The 16,123-nt window shown below is 45.5% G+C and overlaps 1 long non-coding RNA gene across 1 annotated transcript in view; it reads right to left on the bottom strand.

The window, feature by feature from the left end:
• The window catches only part of LOC125910260 (uncharacterized), a 16,206-nt gene extending 1,524 nt beyond the window's left edge, over positions 1 to 14,682 (bottom strand). Inside the window, exon 1 of the long non-coding RNA XR_007453909.1 lies at positions 14,349 to 14,682. This is a non-coding gene — a long non-coding RNA (uncharacterized LOC125910260). The remainder of the gene's footprint in view (positions 1 to 14,348) is intronic.
• Between the last annotated feature and the right edge of the window lie 1,441 nt (positions 14,683 to 16,123).

Genomic DNA, 16,123 nt, shown 5'->3' with positions numbered 1-16,123 from the left:
GAGCCCCGCATCGGGCTCTGTGCTGACAGCTCAGAGCCTGGAGCCTGTCTCAGATTCTGTGTGTGTGTGTCTCTCTCTGTGCACCTCCCCCTCCCCACACTCTGTCTCCCTCCATCTCAAAACTAAATAAACATTAAATTTTTTTTTCTTTTTTTAGAAAAGAGCACTGGCCTGGAAGCCATGAGGATCTCATGAGGTTCTATTTTTATCTGAGCCTTGGTTTTCTCATCTAGAAAGTGAATATGTTGCCCCAAGTGGTCCCCCGGGTCTCTTCTGGTGCTCTTTTTGTGACCGTGTATTGTGCTTACGACTCCTAGACGTGGGGCCTGTCATTCCAGCCAGAAATGGAGAAAAACAAGGCGAGGTAATCAGATACCAGTAAAGATAAACAGGCTTAGAAACACAAATGTCAGAGACCAAGTAAACAAAGACAACAATGTCGGACGAGAGTTACAACGGGGAGACGGGCAAGTGCCAATGGATGTCCGCTGTAGCTAACTCTACCTTTGTTGGTCTCCTGACAGGCAGCAGCAATCATGGCGGCTCAGGGCACAGTCCCACAACGTCCATGAGACCCAGACCCGATCTCCCATCACCCCCCACAGCGGTCCAGTTCTTCAGCGTTGCCTAATAGGTGAGTACAGCTCACGGGAAGAATCATGCCCTTGCTTAATGCTTTTGATGTCACTCATTCCCCATCACAAAGCAAAGATCTCTCCTCTCAGTGTCTCCTACGAAGAAAAACATTAAAGCAACACCACTACCAGTCCACCTCCACACAAGTCTTTGTGGTGAGTAAGCCCAAGATCCAAGATCAGGAAAGATCAAGTAGAAACAAAACTCTCTTTTCCCTCATGGTGTAGGCTAGCTAACATTAATGATTAAAATATTGTGCTGTTTCGTCTCGGATTTCAACAGCGCTTGAGTCCCAGGGTTGAGGCCTCAGGCACTAAATAAAGAGAACACTGATTGTTGGAACTGGAAAGCATCTAAGCATCTATTAGCTCAGCCTACCATGAAAAGTAGGAATTCCTTTAACAAAATTCTCATACATGCCTATCCAGCATCTCAGTGGTAATAGCAAGAACAATGTAATGATGATCATTATTATGATAATGACACTTATTTCATACATGCCACGTGACAGACACTGGACTAAGTACCTTGAGTACTGACTACAAATCAGCACTGTTTTTAGGATGTTGTATATACTAACTTCCTGAATCATTGTAATGGCTCTCACGTTGTGCAGGAATCGGTGGAAACAGACAGGGGTTAAATAACTTGCACGAGGTCACACAGCTGGACAGAGAGGAGCTGGGGAATTGAAAGAAAAGTCTAGTTCTGGATCCTGTCCCTCTAGCCCTATGGCACCAGTGGGGACAGGGGAGAGAGGCAGGGTAAGGACATGGAGTATATTTCAACACTACTTAATAGAAAGATCTTTAGTTCTCTGAGCCAAAGCTGCCTCTTTCAATCTTCATATTGCCCACTAGCCTTAAACAGAGCAATAATTATTCCTTCTTCAGTTTGACAGTCCTTGAGATCAGGGGTTTGCAAACTATGGTCTGATTTTGTATGGGCCATGAGCTCAGAATGGATTTCAAGTGCTCCTGTTGTTGAAAAAAACAATCAAAAAGAGAATAATATTTCATGACACATGAAAATACATGAAATTCAAACGTCAGTAGCCACAAATAAAGTTTTATTGGAACACAGCCGTGCTTCTTCATTTACACACTGTGACTGCTTTCACTCTACTGCAAGGTCAGAATTAAGTAGCTGCAGCAAAAAAAACAGTGGCTCAGTTGGTGAAGCTGCGGACTCTTGATTTCGGCTCAGGTCATGATCTCATCGTTCGTGAGTTCGAGCCCCACATCGGGCTCTTCACTCACAGCACAGAGCCTGTTTTGGATCCTTTGTCTCCCTGTCTCTGCCCCTCTCCCACCTGCATGCACATGTGCGTTCTCTCTCTCTCTCTCTCTCTCTCACTCTCTCTCTCTCAAAAATAAATAAGTGTTAAAAAAAAAAGTAGTTGCAACAAAAAACTCTATGGCCCAGCAAATCATAAAATATTTACTATATGGGGCACCCGGGTGGCTCAGTTGGTTGAGCGTCCAACTTCGGCTCAGGTCACGATCTCTCGGTTCATGAGTTCCAGCCCCGCGTCGGGCTCTGGGCTGACAGCTCGGAGCCTGAAGCCTGCTTCGGATTCTGTGTCTCGCTCTCTCTCTGCCCCTTCCCCGCTCATGCTCTGTGTCTCTCTGTCTCAAAAAGAAATAAAACATTAAAAAAAAATTTTTTTTAAATATTTACTATCTGACTCATTACCAATAACATTTGCTGACCCCTATGTTAGATATCTGAAGGCAGTTCTCATGCCCGTTCTTAAATGTGCTCTTTTTCTATGGTGAATATTTCAAATCCCCTTCCCTCCTCCAACCTCTCCTTATCTTGCAAGCTATTCCCTGGAATTTCTTTGGTACCATGTATTTTATCCTTCTTTAAGTGGCACCCAGTGCTACAATCCCACAACGGAATAGGTCTCAACAACGAAAAGGAATACACTAGCCAGATACCCAGTGGCAAGGATTAATCTCCAGATCTTTACGCTGAGTGACAAAACCTTACCTAAAGAGTTCTTATGATATGATGGTGTATACGTGAAATTCTAAAGCAGGCAAAACTAATCTATGGCGGGGGAAAAAAAAAGAAACAAATGAACACGAGAACCAGGGTTGTCTATGGGAGAACAGGCAGGGATTGGTTGGGATGGGCATAAAGGAACTCTCTGGGACAATGGAAATATTCCAGAGTTTGACAGTCATTTGGATCACACAGTTGTAAACACTTCTCACACTAAATCTAAAGAGCGGCTTACAACTTGTACCTGACACTGTATCTGTCACCACCCCCCCCCCCAAAATATTGTCAACGAATGTTGAACTCTACTTAATGCTCTGCATGCTGGAAGGTTGGGGGGGGGGGGAAGGGTATCAACGCCCGCCACCTATTTTGAAACGTGTCCCCAAGTCAACGCGCAAACATCAACGCGATCGCACCGTCGGACAGAAAAACAGACAGATGACGAGGTACGGGACAGAGCAACATGAGTCAAATGTGCAGTGTGGAACCTGGGTGGCGGGCACATGGGTGTTCACTGTCGACTTCTTTCAGCTTCCGCGGTTCAAAACCTCTCATGGTAAATTCTCTTCTTCCAAAGAAAATTTTCATGATCAGATATGGAGGTGGGGGAGGGGTAAAAGACATGCCTGGTGTGAACCAAAGTGCTTCAAGTGTAGCGCGAAGTGACACTATGATGTCCCCTCACCTGGCAGTCATTTTATTTTTTTTTTTATTTTTTTTTTATTTTTTATTATTTTTTTATTTTTTATTTTTTAATATATGAAATTTACTGTCAAATTGGTTTCCATACAACACCCAGTGCTCATCCCAAAAGGTGCCCTCCTCAATACCCATCACCCACCCTGCCCTCCCTCCCACCCTGCCCTCCCTCCCACCCCCCATTAACCCTCAATTTGTTCTCAGTTTTTAACAGTCTCTTATGCTTTGGCTCTCTCCCACACTAACCTCTTTTTTTTTTTTTTTTCCTTCCCCTCCCCCATGGGTTTCTGTTATGTTTCTCAGGATCCACATAAGAGTGAAACCATATGGTATCTGTCTTTCTCTGTATGGCTTATTTCACTTAGCATCACACTCTCCAGTTCCATCCATGTTGCTACAAAAGGCCATATTTCATTTTTTCTCATTGCCACGTAGTATTCCATTGTGTATATAAACCACAGTTTCTTTATCCATTCATCAGTTGATGGACATTTAGGCTCTTTCCATAATTTGGCTATTGTTGAGAGTGCCGCTATAAACATTGGGGTACAGGTGCCCCTATGCATCAGTACTCCTGTATCCCTTGGATAAATTCCTAGCAGTGCTATTGCTGGGTCATAGGGTAGGTCTATTTTTAATTTTCTGAGGAACCTCCACACTGCTTTCCAGAGCGGCCTGGCAGTCATTTTAGTGTTAACTTGTGTCGTCCTTCCAAGCAACTGTCTGGGTTCAAGCGTCCTTGCTTAGTTTCACCCAAAGAAGCGTCTGGGGTATAACTGTTGGGGCTGGTGATGGGAACGTCTTCAAACTTCAAAACTTCAAACTTCAAACTTCTACTACGTTCACCTCGCAGCAAGAGGCCCCCCTTAACTTCTGCATCGTTTAAATTCTGGGTCTGTAGTTTATTACACAAAGATGCCGAAAACGAAAGGCGCCGAAACCTCCACCGTGCGACGTCTCTGTCAAATTCACTTGGGGAAAACAGCGGAGAGGCCACAAGCGGGCTTGCGCTCTGGCCTCGTGGAGTTGTAGAAAGAATGTCTTTGATCGTGGCCGGGTTCCTGGCCTCCTGCACCTCGCCGGTAGGTCGGTATATGCGTTTCTCACACCACGGTCCGCTGTCACCCGACAAACGATAGGCTCGCCACTGTTAGAGATACCAGATGAGCATGTGTGCATGATACAAATTTTAAAAAGTCCTCAAAAATACGCAGCCTAATCTCTGGATCCACTGTTTCCTTAAAGGACCTCTGCAGTGTGTAATCTGCGGGCTGATTCCGTTGCTTTTATGCAAAGCCAATATTAGCAGCAATAACACAAGCATGCTTCGACTATTTAGAGGTCAATTAGCCGGAAAAGTCTGCTTTCTGAATGGAAGCTAAGAATCGAGGAAGCAAGCAGGAAAAATCCTGAGGGTGGTCGAATAGCTGTGGGAGCCTCAGGGCACCAGGCCTCCGTACTTACTCCTGGAAGAGTCCCGAAAGCCAACACCCACAGTCTTGTGATGCGGATATTGGGAAAATGCTAACAACTCTGGATTTCCGGCTCCTACCTGACCAGATGTCACACGAAGACAGGCACCGTGAAAACAGCAAAAGTGGGAAGAATTATTACCCACCATGGGAAACTCAAAACAGACTATAATTTGGAAGGATGAATTTATGGGCAAAAGAGGCCTATGTTAATGTATGTTAATGCTACCAATAAAAGAGGGGCGCCTGGGTGGCTCAGTCGGTTGAGTGTCCGCCTCTTGATTTTGGCTCAGGTCATGTTCTCAGGGCTCATGAGACAGATCTCCGTATCAGGCTCCGTGCTGACAGCACAGAGCCTGCTTGGGATTCTGTCTCTTCCTCTCTCAAAATAAATAAATAGGGGCGCCTGGGTAGCTCAGTCGGTTAAGCATCAGACGCCGGCTCAGGTCATGATCTCACGGCTCGTGGGTTCGAGCCCCAAATCGGGCCCTGTGCCGACAGCTCAGAGCCCGGAGCCTGCTTCAGATTCTGTGTCTCCCTCTCTCTCTGCTCCTCCCCCGCTCATGCTGTCTCTCTCTGTCTCAAAAAGAAATAAAACATTAAAAAAAATTTAAAGAAAAAGAATAGTTCCATAAGATATTAAAGAGGATCTTTAAAAAATAGAATTTAAGGGGCGCCTGGGTGGCTCAGTCGGTTAAGCGTCCGACTTCGGCTCAGGTCACGATCTCACGGTTCGTGAGTTCAAGCCCCGCGTCGGCTCTGTGCTGACTGCTCAGAGCCTGGAGCCTGTTTCAGATTCTGTGTCTCCCTCTCTCTGACCCTCCCCTGTTCATGCTCTGTCTCTCTCTGTCTCACAAATAAATAAATGTTAAAAAGAAAAATAGAATTTAAAAAGGGGAGGGGCTATTACAGACACATTCAGGAAATGTTGGCCTAGTAGTTAAGGCTGAAACAGTTCTATGATGATTCTAGCCATTTCTGAACAGAAAGAACATTGGGTTTTATTGTGGGGTGGTTTTTTGTTTTTGTTTTTGTTTTTTTGGTATTTGGTTTTTGGTTTGGGGGTTGTTGTTTTTTTTTGTTTTGTTTTGTTTTTTTCCCTTCCTTTTCCCACTCCACGCCTTTTTTTTTTCTCATGTTTTGGCTGAAACCTAGTGATGCAATTCTCTGTTCTCATCATAATGATGTCCATCGGTCTGCCTGCATCTTCTGGTCTAGGAGTGGCTCTGATTCTCTCACACGCTTCTTTACACAGGTGTTTCCTCTCCTGCCCCCACGCTTGATAATTCCCTTTGCACAAAAATCTGTTTCGAACCAATTCCAGGCACCGTTTCTAGCTTCTGAGAACACCTTCTAAATCGTCCACATGATCGCTTTCCTCTCCGCTTCCTTCCCTTGGCACTCCCTAGTTTGTTTCACCCTCTGTTTCTTCTCCAAACCGCATGCCAACATTTTACGCGCAGAAGCCACTTTTCGGTGCCTCCTGTATTTCCTCTTCGCCTAGTGGTTTTGCACCCGTTTTTCTTTTTTCTGCTTTTGCTCTCCTCCGCGACGTTTATTTCATATCCCGAATCTCCACGCTCTCTCCTCTTCTGCTGAATCGAAAGCTTGAAATGGACACCCCCTAAAACTCTCCCTTTCCTTCCGCTGTATGATCCCCGCCATCTGGCCCTGAACATGGATTTCTCCAGAGTGAGCCCAGCAGCCTGCACAGGGTCAACGGATATTCTATTCCTCCCCTTCTCTGGGCCGTCACCTTGGCAGATAGCGCCCACCCACCTGTCGGCATCGAACTACAAACCGACAGACCCGTGTTCAGTCTTGAAATCTGCCTCTTATTCAATTTCTCTCGGCCTCCATTTCCACATCTATAAAATGGACCTATATAATGTCCATCCTCTCTAATGTCTCTAATTCTCGGGTCTGATCTATCTGACAGGGCTGGGTAGGGTCAATGAGGCCATGTTTCTAGAACCTCTTCGTTGGTTGTAGAATGTGATTGCTTTATTCTTTCACTTGGGAACTTCCGTTCCTATTGAAGTCCTGGGAGTAGAGCCTCATTTTCTTTTACCGTCTTAATTTCTTCTTGGTCTAACGGGTATGTGCTCAGGCCCCCCTTACCACCACGAAATTCGCCAGCTGAGATGAAATTCACTTCTGGCACCACTGTTTTATCAGAACAAGGGTTGTCAATGGGGAGCCCGACGGGAGAGGGGTTACGTGAGCCTCAGATTCTCTGGCCGAAGAGCCGGCCCCATCACTTGCTAGATGTGGGAAATTGAGAACGTCCGCTAGGCTTTATTTCCTCAGTTTTCTCATCTTTCAAATGGGGGTAGCAGCGACCGTGTCTAGTAGGGCAGGTGGCTGTGATGCTGAGGGCACAGTCAGAGGCCACAGGCCGTGCCTAGCACATGGTAAGCTCTCAGTGACACGTGCCTCTCAGTTATTTGTCATTACCTGCCTTTTCTGCCCTGCCTTCTCTGTCGTAGGTCCCTTTTATTCTCCATTTCCTTCTGCCTCACCTCTCTGCCTGTCACTCCCCTGGCAGCGGGCACTGCCCCCCCCACACACACGCTCCGTGAAATCTCAGGGGAAGAGTTCAGACTTTGAAGCCTCCCAAAGGTCCTCTCCTCCTCCGGATTCTTTTCTGGCATCCTCCCCGTGTTTTCACTGTCCTCCTGATTAGAGAGTAGGTCAGCATGGCAGGATAATTTACTGATATATTAATTTGTGCTCCTATCTCGGCCTTTGCGGGCTCTCTGCTCTACAGAGGAAGCCAGGGCCCTCTGTGCCCCTGCCTCGGGGGAGGTCCGTGTTGAGAGGACAAAGGGAAGGCACCTGGCTTTTGTTTCCCCAGAGCCGCACGCTCTGGAGGGAGATCGTGCCAGCCAAGAGGAAGAGAGGGAAAGGCCAGGAACTGTGAATGGAGAGAGAGAGAAAGAGAGAGAGAGAGGAAGGGAGGGGAGGGAAGGGGAGAAGACCAGGCTCCTAGCAAGACTGTGGCCCCCATCTACAGCCGCCCCCCACCCCAGGGAAGCAGCTAGACCACAAAGAGGGTGGCTTTAAGTCACGTCTCGATAACTAGCCACTAGGAATAGACCGAGAGGCTCAGCAAACATTCCACCAACTGTTCCTGAGCCTGGCTCTCACCTGTAAGATCAAGACAAAGAAATCACCTAGTTCAGCAGTTCTCATCGTGGAGGAACGGGGCAGGAAGCAGAAGGTTATTATTAATTATTGTTATCATTCCACCGGCTAGTCCTGCTCAGTCCCACAGCTGCCCAGATGTTGAGCATCCTTGAATGTCAGACATTGCGCTGGGTGCTGAGGAGTCCCGGCCCTCAAGCCAGCCGGGATCTCATTGGAACAGAGACCTTTGAGGGGGCCCTTCCAGTGCAAGGTGGTGAGTGCTATACATAAGATAATGCCAGGATCCACCTGGGGGGGCCCAGGGTCAGAGCCCCTAAGGAGACCGCAGGGTGAGAAGGAGCACGGGTTTCCTGCAGAAGTTAATGGCCCGGAGCCATTCACAACTTCACAAACAACAGTAACCTCTGTCTCACAGCCGGCGAGGAACCTCCCCACTCCCCATCCACCCTTCTGAAAGGCTCCTGGGGCCCAAGCCCACTCCCGATCCTGCTCCAGCAGTTAATCTGAGTTTTGAGCTACACAGAGCTTACATCATCGTGGGCCCCGGACCAAGCCAACAGCGGGGAAACCAAGACGGCTCAGAGCTGCCGGCACATTCCATAAACCCAAATTTCCAGTGTTGCCTCGAATAAGACGTGCGAGGGAAAATTTGCGTGTGTCAATGAAGCTCGTTGACCAGGGGACCTAAAGAGGAAATGTAAATGTGGGATTCGGACTGGCAAAGTTCAAAGCCTCCGAGTTTGATACCCAGATAGAGATCAGGAAGCTATTAAGAGTAGTCGGCTTCCAAAACCCAGAGGTCGCGAAGAAATGCCTGCTTTGCACCTCAGAGGGACAACCAACAGCACCGAACAGCAGTCTCGGGGAAATGCTCTGCTCAGTTCCCAGCGCAAAATGTACCCGTTCCAACGAGATGGAGAATGAACTCAACTGTCCCACTTCCCTATCATGTCAAAAATCCCTAAGACACATTCCGTCTCCAAGGGAAATGATGTGTTTGGGGACCATTTATCGCCCCCCCCCCCCGGATGCAAGGGACTGACAGGAAGTCAAGTCCTCACCTTGACTTCCAACGGCTTTTCAACTCACGTCATCGTAGACGTAGCATAAAACCGCGGTTCCCCACGTTTCCTTGGAAGTCTGTGTTTTGTGCGGGCACCACGATCGAGTCTGCTTGTCTATTCGAGGACACTAGAGGCTCTAACTAAGTCACAACACCCCACGTGTAGCCCATCTCTCTATTTATTCCGGAACTCACTGGGAAAGACAAGCTGAGTTATCATTTAGCCAAGAAAACCTGAGCGGCATTTATGTGCGTCAAGTTCAGCACAACCTTCCGACAGAGACAGGCTTGAAGAAAATGCATTACACAGTCTACGCAAATCCCCTCACCGCCCCGGCGGCTGGAGCCCAATGAATGGTCTCCGCGCTGGAGAGCGGCGTTCTAGAATGCTTATCTTCTCCCCAGCCCCCATCCCAACCCTCAAAGATTACGAACACAATCGCTTGTGACAGATTGCTCCCCAGTCTTCCGCCTTAAATTCTAGATGATAAATTCAACACGAAGTGACAGTCACAGCAAGTGTGCAGGGCTGTATCTAAAAAAACTAATTTTACTGAAGTTGGAACTCAGTGAACGAGAAAATGTGAATGTACACCTAGGGCATATCTCAAAACTTTAATCTCTATGAATGCCATAATGGTTATTTATGGCCGGGATGATATTAATATTTTAAAACATTTCAATAAAGAAGCACCGTGAGACTTTCAAATTGTATTGTTATGCAAAGATAATAATATTTCAATGGGTCCTTCCCTGTGCTGGTATGTTAATGGAGCAAAGCAAAAAAAAAAAAAAAAAAAAAGAAAGAAAGAAAGAAAGAAAGAAAAGAAAAAGAAAAAAACGGCTGCTTTTGTTAACCGAGCAGCGGCCATAGCTAGAGTGCTCTGGGCTTAATTTCTAAGAAATAGCTCTTCTTCCTTTTCTGATTATTTGGGGGGTAAAAAAAAAATTTCTGGGGCTGCTATTGTCTGTTTAAATTAGGTAAATGCAATTAAGATGAGTCAAATATACACAGGCTCCAATGATGGGTAAAATTAAGGTCACCCTTGCAGCCCTAATCCAACCGCATTGCTTAATCTCAGCTTTAGCCATTTACAAGTGAGCAGAATGGTAATGTCTCGCTACTGTTGGGGTTAATGTAGACTGATTGGGGGACTAGAGATAAATCCTGCAGGCTTGCTTGACTGTGCAAGAGCTTATCCTGACATTTTGGAAAAAAAAAAAAAAAAAAGAAAGAAAAGAAAATTGGGTTCCATTCCCCAGGACCGGTTGAGAGTCCCTTCCTTGGTTTTCTCTCTGCTAAAGCACAGAGGCAAAACAACTTCTTTTTCTTATGAATTTCTGCCCCACCCTCACCGCCCCCACCCCAGGCCAGGGATCTTTGCATTTGCAAAAAGGAAAGTTCTGCGTCTTAATTCTCTCTCTTTTTAAAATTCTTCTAACGTTTTTATTTATTTCTGAGAGGCTGAGAGAGACAGAGGATGAGCAGGGGAGGGGCAGAGACAGAGAGGGAGACACAGAATCTGCGACAGGCTCCAGGCTCTGAGCTGCCAAGCACAGAGCCTGACGTGGGACTCGAACCCACGAACCATGAGATCACGACCTAAACCAAAGTCCGACACATAACTAACTGAGCCACCCAGGCACCCCTGTGTCTTTAATCCTCTTCAATCAAAAGCTCTTGTCTTTTCTTTCGTGTATGTAAAGATTACATTTATGTTGCCTCCTGCTATTTTCCTCTGTGAAGGAGTTGCTGGAAGCAACCGGTAGATACGAAGGGAACATGAACATACGAAAAAAGAAAAAAAAAAACAAAACGGTTGACATTTACAGCCAAGAGAGAGGTACGAAATTGCAAAGGTCATCAATGAGTAAACAGATATTAATGGTTAGCCGGATAACTGGTACATAAACAGGTCACATTAATAATTAACACCAGGAAAAACTTAGCACTTTCAACCAAGCTCAGGAAACTAGGTGCCAAGAAACACCAGCTCCACCCCCCCCCCCCCCCCCCCGTGAAAAATTACTGGTCCATGTTTACATTTCGCATATTCACACCCAAAAACCAGTTTTGAGAGGGTCACGATAAGGAGTGGGATCATGGGGAAAACTTCCGGGGGACCACTTATTCGAAAAGTTACACTCAGCCCATCACTGACTGTGCCCTTGCATTCCTTCCATAGTAGTCTAGAAAACTGATCCAGAAATTGACTTTTTCACTAAGCTAGACGGGCTCTCAAAGTAACAGCTCTGTCCGTTATCAGGCCCGTGTGTTCTCTTAAAACTTCTGAGCGGAAAGGGTTTTGCATGTGATGATTGGCATTTACCACTATTTTTTTTTTTGAAGACATTTTTTCAAGGTTCACAGAAAAATTGAGAGGAAGGTAGAGAGATTTCCATATATCTCCTGCCCCAACACGTAGCCTGCCCCACTTCAACATCCCCCACCCGAGTGGTACATTGGCTACGGCTGATGCATAGACGTTGACACATCGTTATCACCCAGCGTTTATAGTTTACATTTGGGTTTGCTCTTGGTGTTGCACATTCTATGGGTTTGGACAAATATGTGATGATATGTATCCGTCATTATAGTATCATATGGAGTGTTTTCACTGCCCTACAAATCTTCTGTGTTCTGCAGATACATTCATCCTTCCAATCTCCAATGCCTGGTAATCACTGACCTTTTGACTCTCTCCAGAGTTTTGCCTTTTCCAGAATGTCATATACTTGGAATCATACAGCATGTAGCCTTAAGGATTGGCTTCTTGCACTTGGTAATATGCACTTAAGGTCCCTCCTTGTCTCCTCATAGCTTGATAGTTCATCACCGTTAATGTGAAATAGCATTCCATTGTATGGATCCGCCATGGGTTAACCCTTGGACTACTGAAGGACAAGTTGGTTGCTTCCGTTTCAGCATTTATAAACAAAGCTGCTGTAAACATCCGTGTGTAATTTTTGGTGTGGATATAAGTTTCATTTTTTTAAATTGGGAAATGCCAAGCCCGAGCTGCAATCATGAAGCCAAAGGTGGGGGGGAGGGGCGTGGGGTTAGAGGGAGGCAGGGAGGCTTCATGAATGAGATGGCCTCCCTGGACTGTAAGGAACAGGGAATGAATGTGCCTTCACCCCACAGACTGTTATCCTATGAGTCCATGGCATCACATTTTTTTTGAAGGAAACCAGATTTCCTGTGAAATTTCTAGGGTTCTGGACTTTTCAATGTTGACAATTCTTTGAAACCTTCCTTAGCCCAAACAATACCCATTTACCACAGGCCACACTAGCCTAAATACTTTGTCTAAATTTGGGGCACCTGGGTGGCTCCATTGGTAAGCATCCAGCTCTCGATTTCAGCTCAGGTTCTGATCTCATGGTTTGTGGGTTCGAGCCCCCCATTGGACTCTGCACTGACAGTATGGAGCCTGCTTGGGATTCTCTCTCCATCTCTCTCTCTGCCCCTCTCCTGCTCACACACTGTCTCTCTCTCTCTCTCTCTCTCTCTCTCTCAAAATAAATAAATAAACATGAAAAAAAGTAAAAAAAAAAAAAAAAGATAAACCCTTTATCTAAATTTAAAATGAATAAATAAACACAAATCTCTGGAAATTTACTGAGAAGAGCATCTTTCAAATTTATTACAGTCTCTCCTCTCCTTCAAACATATTGTTCTCTATAAAAATATTTCTTTAAACAGAGAACTAATAAAATAAGACAATAGACTTAATAGAAAACTGATATATCTGTCAGGACCTAAACCTTACTCTTAGAACTCTGTGAATAAAAGTCAAATGAGATACTTTTATACACAGAGCCTAATGCTTTACAGATGAGTGAGTAGCACCGCTTTCAAATATAACGTGAAGAAACCAATTTTTAAATAAATGTGTAGTTTGACCATCGAGCCCACAGGAGATATTGTGACGTAGCCAACCTGAAAATCAAATTATTTAAGGTTGGTTATACTAATAACAGCCTCTAACCAACTGCTAAGGTTGACTATAAAACCAGACTCGCCAAAAGCAGCAAACGAGATAGGTTCGAGAAGAAGTGGTAAGAAAATCAGGTAAGGTAGAGGGTACTAGCGACATGTGAGTTAAACTTGCACATGAACTGCAGAGGCTGCCCGGGCTCTTGTTCCTGAACAGGTTGTGGAAGGACACGGGTGTCCATCTAATGGTGTCTGTCCCTGCTTCACCACAGCCCCGCCCCCTCCGTGGTTTCTCCTCACCGTCGACAGGTGACCCCATGTGCCATGCTTTCTCATCTCTCCCCACCTCTCTTAGCCTGAAGCCTTAGCCACATCACCCTCACTTTCGACAGAGGCGATTCGTTATTTGTCCCAGAAAACTCAGCTAAATTCAAGTGTCTTCTCTTCCGGAAAACCTCACCTCCCCCTCCTCTGTCCAGGGTTCCTCTCTCTCTCTCTCTCTCTCTCTCTCTCTCTGCGTTCTAACTGTCTCAGCATCCGCTGCTGCACTACAATCACAGGGAACCATGGGTGTCTGTACGTCCCCACCAGACCATGAACTCATGAAAGGCAAGGGCTACCAAGTTCAAGCTTTGAACCCCTACCACCTAACCCTGTGTGTGGAAAGCAGCACATGAATGTTGAATGAACGTATAGATGAATGGAATGGATGGACCCTGGAGGAAAACACTTGGAAAAAAGACCCTGATAAGTCGGATGTTACTAAGTGATTTTGCTACAGCTTTCTTTCTTGGTCCAAATCTCTGCACGTGTTCACGGCAACGCCATTTATGGCAGCCAGTTTGATTTTAAAGGATCTTACGAATCTGATCAGTCGCAGCTATAAAGGATCCAAAACTTCAGTTCTTCAGCTCCCCCATCTGTAAAACGGAGGTGATGATGTCTGCCCCGCTAGGCTCAGAGGGTGGTTGAGGAGACGACCTGAACTGATGTATGGGACCATGTGCAAAAAGAATCACCCTACAAGTGACAAAGCCCCAACTGCAATCTGGAGTAGGTGGTCACCTCTCCTCCACTCATCTCATTCTGACTCTGTTAAAATTCCCTACCTACTGTCTATGGCCCCCTCTGCTTATGAGCAAGGACTCTGTCTCTAACCTTGGGATTCTCAGGCTCACTCAGGAGGACACCCAGCATGTAACAAGGGCTCAGTAAACGCTTCTAATAGAATGACGCGCATGACAGATAGGATCATTTCATTCATTCAAACTGTGCTAGACAATATGCAACAAGACAGAATAGGAAAGAAAAGAAGGAAGATAGAAATTATTGACAGGCCACCATTTACCGGGCACTCTATATACCAGATTTTACTTACTGATTGTAGAGAATGTTGTCCTTATTTGACGTGGGGACAATCTGAGTCTCAGTCAGGTGGGTACCATGCCAGGGGGTACACAGTTGTCACCCCGGCTTGAACCCATACACCACACTACCTTCCCACGAGTGCCTTGAGCTCAGAGTTCTCCAGAACATCTGATGTCACAGAACCAATGACTTCCAGAGGTGAATGAAAAATCAGGGAGCATCTAGTCCAACCCCGGACCATAAAGCACAAAACTGAGGTTCAAAGGGGAGTATGGCCCAGGCCACGAAGACTGTAAAGAAAGACAGTCATGAAAAACACTAGTATGTTTCACATTCACATGGTACGTCCTATCGATATACTATTTTTATTAAATTTACAAGTATATGTATAGATCATGAGACTTTGAAAATTAGTCTACTTTCTTGAGTCTCATATACCTTTATGAAAATAACGTGTATTTGACGTTCACACAGAACGTAATCTTAGGTTAAATCTTAATCTTTTTTTTCTTTCCTGACAAAATTCCACGGACCTCTCTCTTGAAGAATAAACTAAGACTATTGACTAAAAACCCCAGCAGAGAAAGCATAACTCCACAGAAAATGGCCTCCTAACCAACAATTAAAATCATAATGAGATACTCGGGGGGGGAGGGGGGGGGTGCGGAAAAAAGGCAAAGGTGTCCTCTCCTTCCGGAATCAAAGGAAAAATAAAAGAAAATAAATTTCCCGTGAAAACTGCCCCAGTCATCTTTAAAAAGCTTTCCCAAATTCCAAGTGGCTCTGTTTGCAGCAATACTTAATGCATGAGGTCGTCATGTAAGAATAAATCTTTATGTAATTCCAAACAAGGACTCTTCAGTAAATAGTTGAAATTAAGGGTGGGGGGCGGGGGGGAGTTACAGTCATCTGGTTTCCATTAGGATGATAAAATAGTTCACTTGAAACCTTTTACAAGATGCTTTGTTACTGGGAGGTGTCCGCACATATCACTCCATCACTGGCCATTTGACACAACATAAAAGGCTTCAAAAGCCATGTTAGGCCTCTTAATCAAAAACTAATTGTAATAGATATTGGGGAGTGTTAACACGGTGACCGCTAGGTTGTAGCTGTGGTGTGGAAGCCGCAGCGAACATTAAACACAACCCTGAGTTGATAGGCCTTATCTCCATTTCAGAGCTAAGTGCTAAGTACCACGGGCCAGTATCTCTTCGCTATTGCTTTGTACCCCTTTTGGAGTTAATTGCCCCGCAAGGCTTCATCTTCTTAATGAAATTGATGGCATTGTCAGAGAACCCGGTAGATACTGCTGTAGTTTAGGCCACTTTACAGAAAACAGAGACATAAACAGAGAGGAAAAGAAAATACATACTCGGAGCCTAATGTGTCCGCAGCCCTCACCGAGGGAAGAGACGCCCAGGCCAGGAGGGAGGGCTTGCCAACGCGTTAACTCTTTCAGGCCCGTAATGGAATGTTCATACCGTGCCCTTGAAGGGAAGGCTAATAACTAGCATCCTAGAACCCACAGCGAGCATTCGATAAATCCTTAATATTCAGCCTTACAAGACTTGATCTCAGATGGACGGGGGCCCGTACTCTGTGGATAGCCAGTTATGTAAATCTGGCAAAGGAGAATTTCAAGTTAAAGACCAAGTGTGATTTTGGATCTTGGATTGGATGCTAGAAAAGGGGGGGAAAAATATATATATATAGGGGAAAATGTGAAATCTGATGAAGGCTGGAGTTCAATTAATGGTTTTATACTTTATATATACACATGCA

Source organism: Panthera uncia (genome assembly GCF_023721935.1).
Source record: "Panthera uncia isolate 11264 chromosome B3 unlocalized genomic scaffold, Puncia_PCG_1.0 HiC_scaffold_1, whole genome shotgun sequence".
NCBI classification, from domain to species: Eukaryota; Metazoa; Chordata; class Mammalia; order Carnivora; family Felidae; genus Panthera; species Panthera uncia.
The sequence above is the reverse complement of the archived record's forward strand: the minus strand, read 5'-3'. Positions and strand labels throughout refer to the sequence as shown.